The sequence below is a fragment of the Pinus tabuliformis genome, chromosome 1_2, assembly GCF_031772625.1.
Source record: "Pinus tabuliformis cultivar Carrire ecotype Pingquan chromosome 1_2, CPIR1, whole genome shotgun sequence".
Lineage (NCBI taxonomy): Eukaryota > Viridiplantae > Streptophyta > Pinopsida > Pinales > Pinaceae > Pinus > Pinus tabuliformis.
This window is the reverse complement of record NC_142298.1, coordinates 511,837,047-511,849,692: the sequence shown is the minus strand read 5'-3', so window position 1 is coordinate 511,849,692 and position 12,646 is coordinate 511,837,047. Positions and strand designations below refer to the sequence as shown.

The window sequence follows — 12,646 nt, the reverse complement described above, 5'->3', positions numbered from 1 at the left end:
CACTAATTCTCTCTTTGGTGACACTTTTGGTGAGGGTTGTTAAAGGCCCATCACTAATTCTCTCTTTGTTGACACTTCTACTGATGATCTTTTATTGACCCTCACCATTGCTCTTTTTGGTTACTTTTGGTGACAGTCAAAAAATGCTCGTCATCATAAATCATTCCAATGATTTTTTTATGACGCTTCATGCCTGTGACGAACATTTAAGGTCATCACCAATGTCACATATGGTGACGACTTTAAAAAAACATTGTTGTAAGTTTATATAGTGATGGTCCTTTAAGGTTTGTCACCAAAGCCATTTTCAATGACACTTTTGGTGAGGGTCGTTAAAGGACCGTCACTAATTCTCTCTTTGGTGACACTTTTGGTGAGGGTCATTAAAGGACCATCACTAATTATCTCTTTGGTGACACTTCTAGTGATGATATTTTACTTACCACCACCAATGCCCTTTTTGGTTACTCTTGGTGACGGTCAAAAAATGTTTGTAAACATTGATCATTCCAATGAGTTTTTGATGATTCTATGTACCTGTTACTATATTTTTTGTCAAAAGATAATGATTTAAGACCATTATTGTGGAGTCTTTTTAATTATGTGTCCAAGGTCATAGTGGTTATAGTCAGTCAATATTTTAAGAAGTAATTAGTGTGTATGATTTCCATCAAGTCATAAGAATATAGTTTTCCTATGAGTCAACAAATGATTCATCTCTATTAGGCTTGTTATCTAGCAATTTTCCTCTAAATAAAGTTCCACTAGTATGCATAGGAACTATATTATTTAATACATAATCAATCTCTGTCAACTCTATTAATGAGAGAGACCTAGCACTCCTCAACACTCATGGCACACCTTAACATACTTTGGAACAATACACTAACATTCCTTGGCACCTCGCATGTCTTGGAACATCTTTGTACCTGGAACATATTTGCACCTATAACATCTTGTCATGAGTAGGACACCCAAGCACATGTTGGCATGCCCTAACATAGCATAGCAATCCCATATCATCTGTTGGCATGCCCTGCAGTCCCTAACATGCCTTGGAACACCTTGGCATAATATTTCATTGACAAACATTAACACTTGGCACACATTGGCACTTGGCATGTATTGGAACATAATATTAGTGTGAATAGCATGCCCCTTTTAAAAAAGATAAAGTCCCGAATTATTAACCCTCTTATGCATTCATTTCCTTACATTTTATCTTGGTTATTCCTTTTGTTGCCTTGAAATTCCTTGACGCATATTGGCATACTCTGGCACACTGCACATCCTAGCATGTCTTAGCACCTAGCATGCCTTGGCACTATTCGACACATGTTAGCACACCCCAAAACTACCTAGCACACTATATTACTTCTTAACATGCCCTGATATTCACTGGCATGCCTTACTCATGCTTAGCATACCTTGTCACTCCCTCCTTGGCATGACAACTAGCACTCATTGACACTCCCCGACACACTCCTAGCTAACACATCCTTGCACGTGTTGGCACATCTTGGCCGCATGCTTCCCTAACACTCTAAAATTCCTTAGCACTGCCAAGAATGCATTGTCACTCCTCCTTATCACACTTGGAATTCACTGACACTCCCTTGCAACACTCTTATTCATCCCTTTCCATGCATTATGACGTAGTGCTCCCTTGTGTTTCCCTAGCACTCCCTAACACTCCTTGGCACACATTGGAACACCTTGACACTTGAACATATTGGCATGCTTTCCTAACACTCTATCATGCCTTGGCACTACCTAGCATACCTTCTCACTCCCTATCACACACTCTTATTCATTCATTTCCATGAAATTGAAACTAGTTCTCCCTTGTATTTCCCTGGCACAACCCGACATGTGTTGGTGCCACACACTAGCACCTAACACATCTTATCACTTGGCATGTATTGGCATGAATAACATTCCTTGAAAATATCTAGCATGTGTTAGCCCTTCGTGGAATTCCCTGCACACCTTGGCACTCCCTAGTTGTCATGCCCTCATAGATAGCCTTACTTTTTTTACGACTTGGGAACCCAACTAAGTCATTGAAAAAATAGTGTTGTGCCTAGCCCAAAGTCTCCCTTTGTTTGAAACTGCTTTTCCTACCCCTTCTCGCAATCGTCGGCTTGCCTCCTACAATTCCTATTTAGAAATTCTCCTAACACACTTCGTCCTTGGGATACCTATAATTCACTAACACTCCCTGACAAACACTCTTATTTGTTTGTTTCCATGCAATTTAACCTAATTATCCCTTATGATGCCCTGGCACTCCCCAAAACTCTTCAACATGCATTGAAATTGTCTAGCATGTGTTAGCACACCTTTTCATTCCTTCACACACCCAAGCACTCCTTATCTATCATGCCCTCACAACTACCCTTATTTTTTTTTAGACTTGGGAACCCAACCAAGTCTTGCTTCAACTACAACAACTTGGCTAAGTTACAGGTACTACAACTAGACTATGCCTTGTTTACCTAAGAATGACCTATAAATCATCTTAGGCTACTCATGTCCAATCTTAACTCATCCCACTTAACAAGTTACCAAGTCAAGGCTCACATCCAACTGTGGCCATAAAAACAACTAAGAAACATAGTTTACATCTTGACATGCCATAACACCTGGCATGTCTAACAATACCTTGCCACTATGTGGCACGTGTTAGCATCCCCTGCATTCCTTGGCATTCTTTGGCACTCCCTAACACACCCTACCACTCCTTGACATGCCCTGACACTCTAAGATGCCTTGACACTACCTATCATACCTTGTCACTCCTCCTTAGCACAACTAAAACTCGTTGACACTCCCTATCACAGACTCTTATTCATTCATTTCCATGCATTTGAAACTAGTGCTCACTTGCATTTCATTGGCACTCCATAACACTCCTTGGCATCTATTGGCACACCCTAGCACCAGACACGTCTCGGTGCATTTCCCTAGCCTCTAGCATGCCTTAACAATGCCTAACAAACCTTATCACTCCCTCCTTAGCACACCTGGAATTCACTGACACTTCCTGTCACAAACTCTTAATCATTCATTTGCATGCATTATTTTTACCTAGTGCTCCCTTGTGTTTCCCTAAAACTCCATAGCACGTGTTAGCACACCTTGGCACATGGCTTATCTTGGCCACATACTGCTCTGGCACGCTAGCATGACTTAGAGTTTCCTATCATACCATGGCACTCCCTCCTTAGCACACATGGAAATCACTGACACTCCTTGTCACACACTATTATTCATTAATTTCCATGCATTTTTACCTAGTTCTTCCTTGTGTTTCCCTGACACTCCCTAACACTCAGCACACATTGGCACACCTTGGCACTTAGCACATATTGGTATGCTTCCCTAACACTCTAGCATGCCTTGGAATTGTCTAACATATCTTGTCACTCCATCCTTAACACATCTGGAACTCATTGACGCTTCATTTCCATCAATTTGAAACTAGTGCTCCCTTGTGTTTCCCTGACACCTGGTCCTAACACTCCCTAGCATGTGTTCATGCCACACCCTGGCACTTGACACATCCTGGCAAGCCCTAGCACTTAATATGTATTGGCATTCCTAATATGCCTTGGAACTATCTAGAATGTGTTAGTACTTCCTAGCATTCCCTGACACACCTTAGCACTTTTTTGTCATGCCCTCATAGACAACCTTACTTTTTTTGTGGCTTGGGAACCCAACCAAGGCACTGGAAAAATAGTGTTGTACCTAACCCAAAGTCTCCCTATATTCAAAACTATTTTGTCTAGCCCCTTATTGCAACCATAGGATTACCTCCTACAAGTCCTATTATGAACATCTCCTGGTACACTTCGTCCTTGGGACACTTGAAATTCATTGACACTCCTTGGCACACACTTGTATTCATTCGTTTCCATGCATTTTTACCTATTTCTCCCTTCTGATGCCCTGACACTCCCTAACACTCCTTAGTATGGATTGACGATGTATGGCATGTGTTAGCATGCCTTTTCATTCCTTGGTATGCATTTTCATTCATTAACATGCCTTGGCACTCCTTAGTTATCATGCCCTCACAACTACCCTTACTTTCTTTGGGACTTGGGAACCCATCCAAGTCCTTCCTTGACTACAACAACTTGACCAAGTTACAATTACTACAACTAGACTATGTCTTGTTCACCTAAGAACTAACTATAACTCATCTTAGGCTACTCATGTCCAATTTCAACTTATCCCACTTAACAAGTTACAAGTTACCAAGTCAAGGTTCATGTCATTATCCAACCTTTGCAGCTATCAATTTTCAATTCTATCTCATTGGGGAAGTATATTTCATCGATGAATGGTTACACAACAAGGACCCTATGAGCCAATCGTTCATGTCATCGATGTGGTGCCCACACGAAAACGAACGTTCAATGGTTTATCATAGCCAGACACTCTATAATGGGTTTCATAGATACCCAATTTATAACAATGAGTTTCATTCTATTGTCAAAGCCTATAAGTAGTGGAAGAATTATATTCTGCCAAAGGAAATGGCCATCTACACCAGTTGTAGGCTTTTTCCTACTCTAGGTAATCCTTGGGAGTTAGTGCCCATGGATTTTATGTCATTTTTTTCGTCAGTCGAGCATGGTAATGAATGTGTTTTTGTTGTTGTTGATCACTTCCTTAGGATGGGAATTTTGACAGCAAGTAAGAAGAGTGTCACAACAAAATCCACTCATAAGCTCTTCTTCAAGCATATTTTGGTTCATTTTAGGTTTCCAAAGACCATATTTCTTGATAGGGATAGTTGGTTCCTTAGTTTTTTCTGGTTTAACCCTTAGTCCATGATGGACATCAAGCTAGAACAAATCCATTGCCTTCCATCCCTAGATCGATAAATAAAAAGTAGTCAATATGATTATCGTATATGTCCTTAGAATATACAATTGTGAGCATCCACATACACATGTTTAAAGCCTTCCATATTTTCAATAGAAATTTGACATAGCTCTTCATATTTCTATTAGCGACAAGCCTTTTCAGGTGTTCTTAGGGTACAAAAGACTGGCACAAATTAATATAGCTATATTCATGGAATAACACATGAAGTTACCTCTTGTGCTTGGAATGATGTAAGCAAAGAAACCAATTTTTAGGAATGTATCCAACAAATTCAACAATGAGTTCATGATATTTTGTAGAAAGTTGCCAACTCCAAGTACAAGTAGATACACAATCCATTGGGTTTCACATAAGTTTCAGGTTGGTGACAAGTTATGGTTAGACTCACATTAAGATAAATTAACAAACTCCCATAAGAAGCTCATGCCACTTTAATACGATCCTTACACCGTCACCAAGTCTATGGGTGAGAATTCTTTTGAGGATAGTCATTTGACGATTTATATTAATTCAAATATATATGTTAGGATCATTTATGCTTGATGGGGTGCACGTCTAGAAAGAGTTCCTTTAAGAGAATGAAAAATATGATCACACCATTACTAACATAAATAATTGGGATATTCTACTTGAATGATATTAGGTAACTACACAAGATATTTTAATAATGACATTTTTAGGGTTTGTTTTATATCAAGGTATATAGATCATTATGTTTTTCTTCCAAAGCATTTACATATGACTAAATTTTTTAAATAGTGCATCACTCTAACATTATTTCTCTTACATTCTCCTAGGTTATAATTCAAAACATCATAGGTACTAAAACTCATGAAACTCTTATCTTTCTCTCTAAATAGCTATAACTCCCAATTATGCTACTCCTAATATTCAACTTGCACTATTGTTAAGACTACTTCCTCTAATTCCTATTTTTCCTCCATAAGTAAGCTAACTAATAGGTGGACTTGAACCATTATTAACAAGCTAGTGCAGTGTTACCTAATTTTATTTAAGAAGCATAAGGGGTGGGTTTGGTACGAGGCCAATGTTGCTAATGTCTAGTGCCATGCCCACTACTAGGTTCTCATCCTCCTTAGATAGAAGGGGCACATATGTTGGTCTTAGAATATGGTTTCCTATTAGTTCATTTGATTCTTTCTCATCCACAATATCATTCTACATTGTATCCAACCTATCACTTTCTAAGCGCATATCTCTCATAACCTAACTCCAGTGTGTTCATCAGACCTCATTGAGGTGCCTTGAATACTACTCCTTATTCAGCTATATTTATCACCAAACCTTTGTTTCACAACCATTCATTGGCTAACTCAACTTTCCTATTTAAATTCCCCAAATATCTCATCCTCACTTCACTACTCCCTTCCTCACTAATCTAATTTTGTAACTCCTCGTGGCTTTCTTCATTTTCTCACATCTAGTTCAACCACCACTAGTTAGTTATCTCTACTTCCTCAAAGCTTGTTCAACTTTCTCTTTAGCTTTTGTGTCCTCCATGGTCATTTGGTCCTTTGAGCTCTCATCTTTGCCAACCTTGTTGTAACCCATTCCTTAATGTAAGGTTTTACAACAACATGCTCAGTGGGTTAGTAGGAAACAACTTTTCCTTCACCAACAACATTTTTATCCTTGTAGGGTTTGTGTTCACCAATCTCTCTCAAAACCCATTCTAAAATTGGTCCTTAGATTTTGAGTACAACTAGTACAATTCTACTACAAACTAGATACAATGCATCCTTCCATTGTCTGCTCTCCCCAAAAGTCTATTGCTTGATTAACCAAGTGATCACAATGCTCCAAAGTTATTGGATTTAAGATTCAACTTACTTGTCTTCTTGTCTCCTCAATGGTGACGTGGGGCTTCATCAAGAATATGCAACCATTCACACAAACTCACTAGAAAACTCTATACATAAAATTTCAAAGATGTCTTCATACATGAATGTCTCCTTGAATTTTTCCATTCTCCAACAAAATAGTGGAGCTTCCTCATTAGAAAATATTTCGTTCTATCATCAAAACAATCTTCCACTTGTGGTTTAGCTAATCGTTCCTTCATTTTGCTAAGGCCTCAAAATCATGTCATGGTCCCAACAAAATAACCATTTATTGGCTTTAATTGGTAAACTAGGGTCCACTTAAGTGTCCAACAAACATTGTACTAGTCTAGCATTAACATTATCAATTCTTGAAGCAAGGAAGGCCTCACTTGAGGAGTGTTACCAAGGCATTAGATAGGTGGGGAGCTCTACATAGTGAATTTATCATGCCGTGATGGATTGATTTTAAGTAACATTCCATATACATTTGTTTAACACTATGCAATCCAACAACAACCATAATTTGTTGTTTGATTATGCTATGACATTAAATTATATTGTTGTAATTGACATTAATAATGGAGAGAGATTCAAACATTAATCTAAATGTAAAGCATAACAACATAACATATATATAAATCATTGTGGAGCTTATGAATCCAAAGTTGAATATAGCTACTTATAATGTGATTTAGACTCAACTAGTTGTTAGGATCGGCAAGCAAAGCTTTAGAGTAGGAAGTGAGTTTAGATTAGGATTTGATCTTTAACCATGATTAGGATCATCTCTGAGCTCATGACCAAGAACATTTTTTGAAATAAAAGTTTCAACCTATACCTCCTATTAAACTTTCAAAATAATTTTCTACCTCATTTATAATAATTGTGTAATAAATGGGAGCTATCAAATCTATTTTCAATCACATTTGTAATATCCATTTTTAACATATGTTTTTGAATCTAAAATTATTCTTTTATAAATAATTTTGACCTAGATTTTTGACATATATTATATTGGTTTTTTGGAAAAAATACTTTTCAACTTTATTATCAACCTAATTTGCGACCCCTATTTAAAATATGGGTGGATCACAAAGTCACACAATAGGTTGAAAAAACATTTTCGTAAGTAATTTCAAGGTGCATTTGAGGCATAAAAAAGGCTTATGGTTGTAGTGCTTGCTAATTCTCTTCTACTAATTAACCATAAATATGAAGATGATCAAAATAAACACCATGAAAGGGGAATCAATTGTCCTTGGTGAAGAGATAGAGAGGTTGTAGATGAGCATAGAGGTTGGGTAACTAAGGAATCTTTCACCCATTAGTTAAATTGATCATTAGTTATTTGAGAGGCACATTTTAATCTTCCAAGTTATTCCTAGAAAACATTCAACATATTGGACTCTTTCTACCTACACTAAAGAGAATTAAAGGGAAGAAAATCCCTAAGGCATTGTCGACCATAGTAGGGGAAGATCTTCCTTATGTCGTGTAGGGAAGTGAAAGAGAGTGCCATTGATATTTGTGGGTTAGATTATATGTGTAATGCTTTGTAATGAGTGAAGTAACAATTCCATGAGAGAAATGGGTTGGGTTGAGTGAGTGGGAGCCTATATCTTACATTGATTTTCCCTAGTGACCTTATAACCTAACTTGGGGATGACATCTTAAGTGGATGCCTATGACTAGGAGGAAAATTGTTCATATGAAACTAATTTCCTTAGACCATTCTTAGTTAAAAATCAAGTGTCTATGAAATTTGATTGAATATTATTTACTGTAATAATATTATGCATGTTATGTGTGGTCAGGTTTAATTTAAACATAGATTCTTGGTTGCTATGAAATGTTAATGAATGCTTGTTTAATCCCATTGCATTTTTGTTATTACACCTTATGTGTGCATTTAAATGAATTACATACCTCCTTAAGAAAACCATATTTGTGTTATAATGGCGAAATGGTCCCTCAAGGGCCAAAATTTTAATGGCCTATAAGTGGCTATCCATCTATGGCTGAAAATGCATGGGATGGAGATGCCACATTACTTTTTCTACCCCTTAAAAGTTTTGACTTCTTACTAATGTTTAACTTCCACTTTAACTAGTGCAACCAATTTCTTAAGTAGGCTCACCATTTTGTTTTTGAATTTATCTTGCATGTTTTCATTCCATTTATCCCATCATAGAGTCATCTCCCAAAAACACAAACAACATAAATATGACATATCCACAATCTTGAGTTATCTTAGTCATTCAAGATTCAATATTAGATAAATTAGCATAATTTCGTTGTAGCTCCATGGATAATTGAAATGATTCATTTGACTCAAGCATGTTATTAGCTTTAGCTTCAAATACTAGAATTACTTTTGTTCAAGGCCTGATTGTTCTATCAAATCTAATTGTGATTACATTGGATTAAGAGGTGGAGAATGAAAATATAGTAATTAAAACCATGATTTTTTGTCCTTCCAACTTAAATACCAGCTACTTTGTTTAATGAGAAAAGAGTGCAAGAGAATATGTTGAGATAACCTATGTGCCTTTTAAGTGATCTTATTACCAATCCAATTTATTCCATTAAAAAACACACTCTTCTAATGCTAGATAAGTATCCCATCTATATTGTAAAAAAATAATGAGAAGAAAGTTAATATAATTCAATAGATTTATAAAAGTCAATCCTCAACCCCTCTTTCTTTATAAAAATGGGTAAAAGGAAATGAATAGAGTCAAACCTATTAATTTTAAAAAATATTAGTTAAATTCACAAAGTGTAACAACTTATTCATTAATATACTCTTTATTTTTTATTCTTAAATTAAGATATTAATATTTTGTCAAATCATTAGATGCACATACACGAGAACCCTTTCCCTACCAAAGTGGACCAACAAGGACTCAAGAGCCTCTACTCACCCCAAACCAAGTGCGAGGAAGTCCTAGCAACAAAAGGTGGGAACTTGCAAAACGTTGGTGGGAACCATTCTGACTCTCTCAAATTCTGCGAGAAAGTGAAAAAATGATTACAATAGCAAGGAAAATTTCCAAATCCATGGTGAGAACATTGGAAAAAATGGTGAGAAGGCTGAAATTAAAAGAAGTCAATAGAAAGGGCAGTGATAACGTTTCACCCTTTTAGTCAAATCCACTAATCCCCGCCTCACTCGAACGACAACGAAAGCTACCCAAGCATAGTTTTTATTTGTTCGTAAAATTTTAAAACCCAGTGATTGGTTCAAGGGTTTCCAATTTTCACTTTGGATTTCCATACAGATCTTAGGATCTATCCTTCGCAACTGAGTTGAGCTGAGCCTAGCAATGGGAATCACAGTAGGAGTTCATCAGACGACCTTGCTTCCTCCGAGGAAGAACAACCACAAAATGAAGAATCGAGCCCAGACGAAGAAGAGGATGACTAGGAAGAGCTCGAATTCATAACTTGGCTGATGATAGAAGACCACTAAGACGATGAAGACAATCAGCTGACAAATGCGTCTAGCATAGACGACGATCAATATGCTTCTGCTAGAGGTAATTTTGTCAAACTCTATTTCTTTTTCACTCCCTTTATTTGTCTTTGGTGCATCGTGCAAGTTCGAGTCTTCCATTCTGTGTGGTCTAGGGTACTGAGAAGTGTCTGGTTCCTATTCTCTATCTCACATTAGAAAATACTCCACATTGAGCTGCCCTTGATCACTCTGATGCAATAGCTGAGAGGCGTTGTGGCAAGAGGAAGCTATGTATTATAGACCCTCTCAACCAATCTGCTATGTATTACCCGCGTATGACCACCTCTGCTCATGACTATATATCAGTCCATTCCATGACTTCAATGTGTAGAGAGTCAAACCATAAATAACAACATTCCAGCAAATAGAGATTAGAATAGTTCTTTCTTGAAATACAGATTCAACTTACATGTCACATTAGCCCGAGTATCCTTCCTGTGTTCTGGCAGTTAGAGCTCATATGTGTAATATGTGTTATTTCTGAGTATGTGAGCCTTGAGTGAGGACAAAAAACCTTAGCAGCGGAGCATGGCCATCAGAGATATGTGAATGCTTATAGCCATGGGTGAGCATTGAGTGGCCTTCCATATAACTGGGTATAACCTGGTCTGTCACTTCTAACTACGTTGGATTTATCATCCAACCAATGGTGGTGGGATGGTTATGGATCACAATAGAATTTTCAGTCAAAATAAATTTGAAATTCTAGACTGGCTCATCACTAATTTCCTCTTCTTCTCAACATTGTCCAACCAGTTATACAATCTTGAACACATCACAACCTCGTACAGTTCAGTTACGACATTTACAATCAAAACTTGTAATCTGCTATCCCCAACATTTATAAATCTTTTACATATCCCCAATTTAACCATGACACTATTTAAAGTCCTCTCTAGCCATTCTCCAAGCCCTTGAGTTCGGCCTCTTTGACAGGAGAAAAGCCACTTATTATCTCTGATTAACTCTATAATAATAGGAAGATCAATAAAATAATGACTCTTCCTATTAGATCATTCTCAGGGAAAAAGTAGGAAGCATGAAAACATTCTTTTAAGATTCCTTACCAGGAAAGATGAAAATGATTTTTTGAAGGGAAAAAGCATACTATATTTAAGATATTTGATCATGCTCTACATTTATTTATTTAGAACAGAAAGTGCTCCTGATAATAGCCTGTGGAAAAATGAAACATTGTAGGGTATGAGATTATTGCAGCTGGCCAATAAACCAATCTCAACAATTATCTGAGCACAAGAAGCTATCTGTAGTTGTGATGGACAGAAACTTAGCCATGTCAGAAAGATGCCTGAGAGAATTAATTCTATCCCTGCCCTCACAGTAGCAGGGCAATGAACAAAAATACAAAGCAACAAGAAAGAGACCTGTGACCTCTCAATAATTACCATGCTGAAGCTTATGAAGATCAATTCATGATGACATGAAGAATACCATTAAAAGAAACTACAACACATTGTGAAGAGCAGATGGATGATGACTGATGAGTGACATTCTGTCACTGAAAGTGACAACTCATTCCATCCATGATCTTCTTCACATGAATAAACAGTGACTAAATTATCCAGACCTATAACAACACTTTTGAAATGACCCCAAACTAAAAGTTGCCTCTAATACTAAGAACATATTGTTGGACCAACAATCTAATTTATATTTGCAGCAGTTGGACATATTAAACTTAGAAACATTTCTAACTATAATATTTAACATGTGCCATGATGAAAAAAACGTTATGAAATATGATCAGGACCCCCCTTTGGTGGCCTAATCACCCTTGTTTTGGATATAACCCCCGGCTCGGTCCTTGACATCTTTGGCCTTGCTGGCGATGCATTGGCATGCATAGTTGACCTTATCAGCACCAGGTGGGTGTTTTCCCCTCATGTAGTTAACAATCCATGAAAGTGAAGAGAGGGAAGCAATTCCAAAGCCCCCAACAGACAGAAAACCAATGGTGGTGAGAAGCAGAATAGTCCCAACAGGCACCAATACTGGGCTAAAGAAAATCAACACAGGAGTTGCAACAACCAGAGTTACCACAGTCCCTGTAAGGGTAATTCCAGCCAAGAGCAATAGTGCCCCTCCCACAGTAATGGCGGCCATCATCTTCATAACCTGCTGGGCACTGGGAGCGTTCTCCTGTATCTTCTGCATCAGCCCCTGCACTTGTTGCTATTCATTCTCTGAAACTGTATCTTTCTTCTTTTCCAGACATGCTCTGGTTCAACCGGTGGAGAATTCAAAGAATTTGCAGTAATAATCCAGCTGTTATATCAATAGAGAACACTAGGAGAGATAACGATCATGTAACAGGTGGATTTTCTACGTTACTGTATCCAATAATACTGGTACAAAATAATGT

General features: G+C 37.4%; 1 pseudogene; it reads right to left on the bottom strand.

Moving 5' to 3' along the window:
* Window positions 1–12,048: 12,048 nt before the first annotated feature.
* On the bottom strand, window positions 12,049–12,438 carry LOC149206571 (oleosin pseudogene; annotated as a pseudogene).
* Window positions 12,439–12,646: the final 208 nt, after the last annotated feature.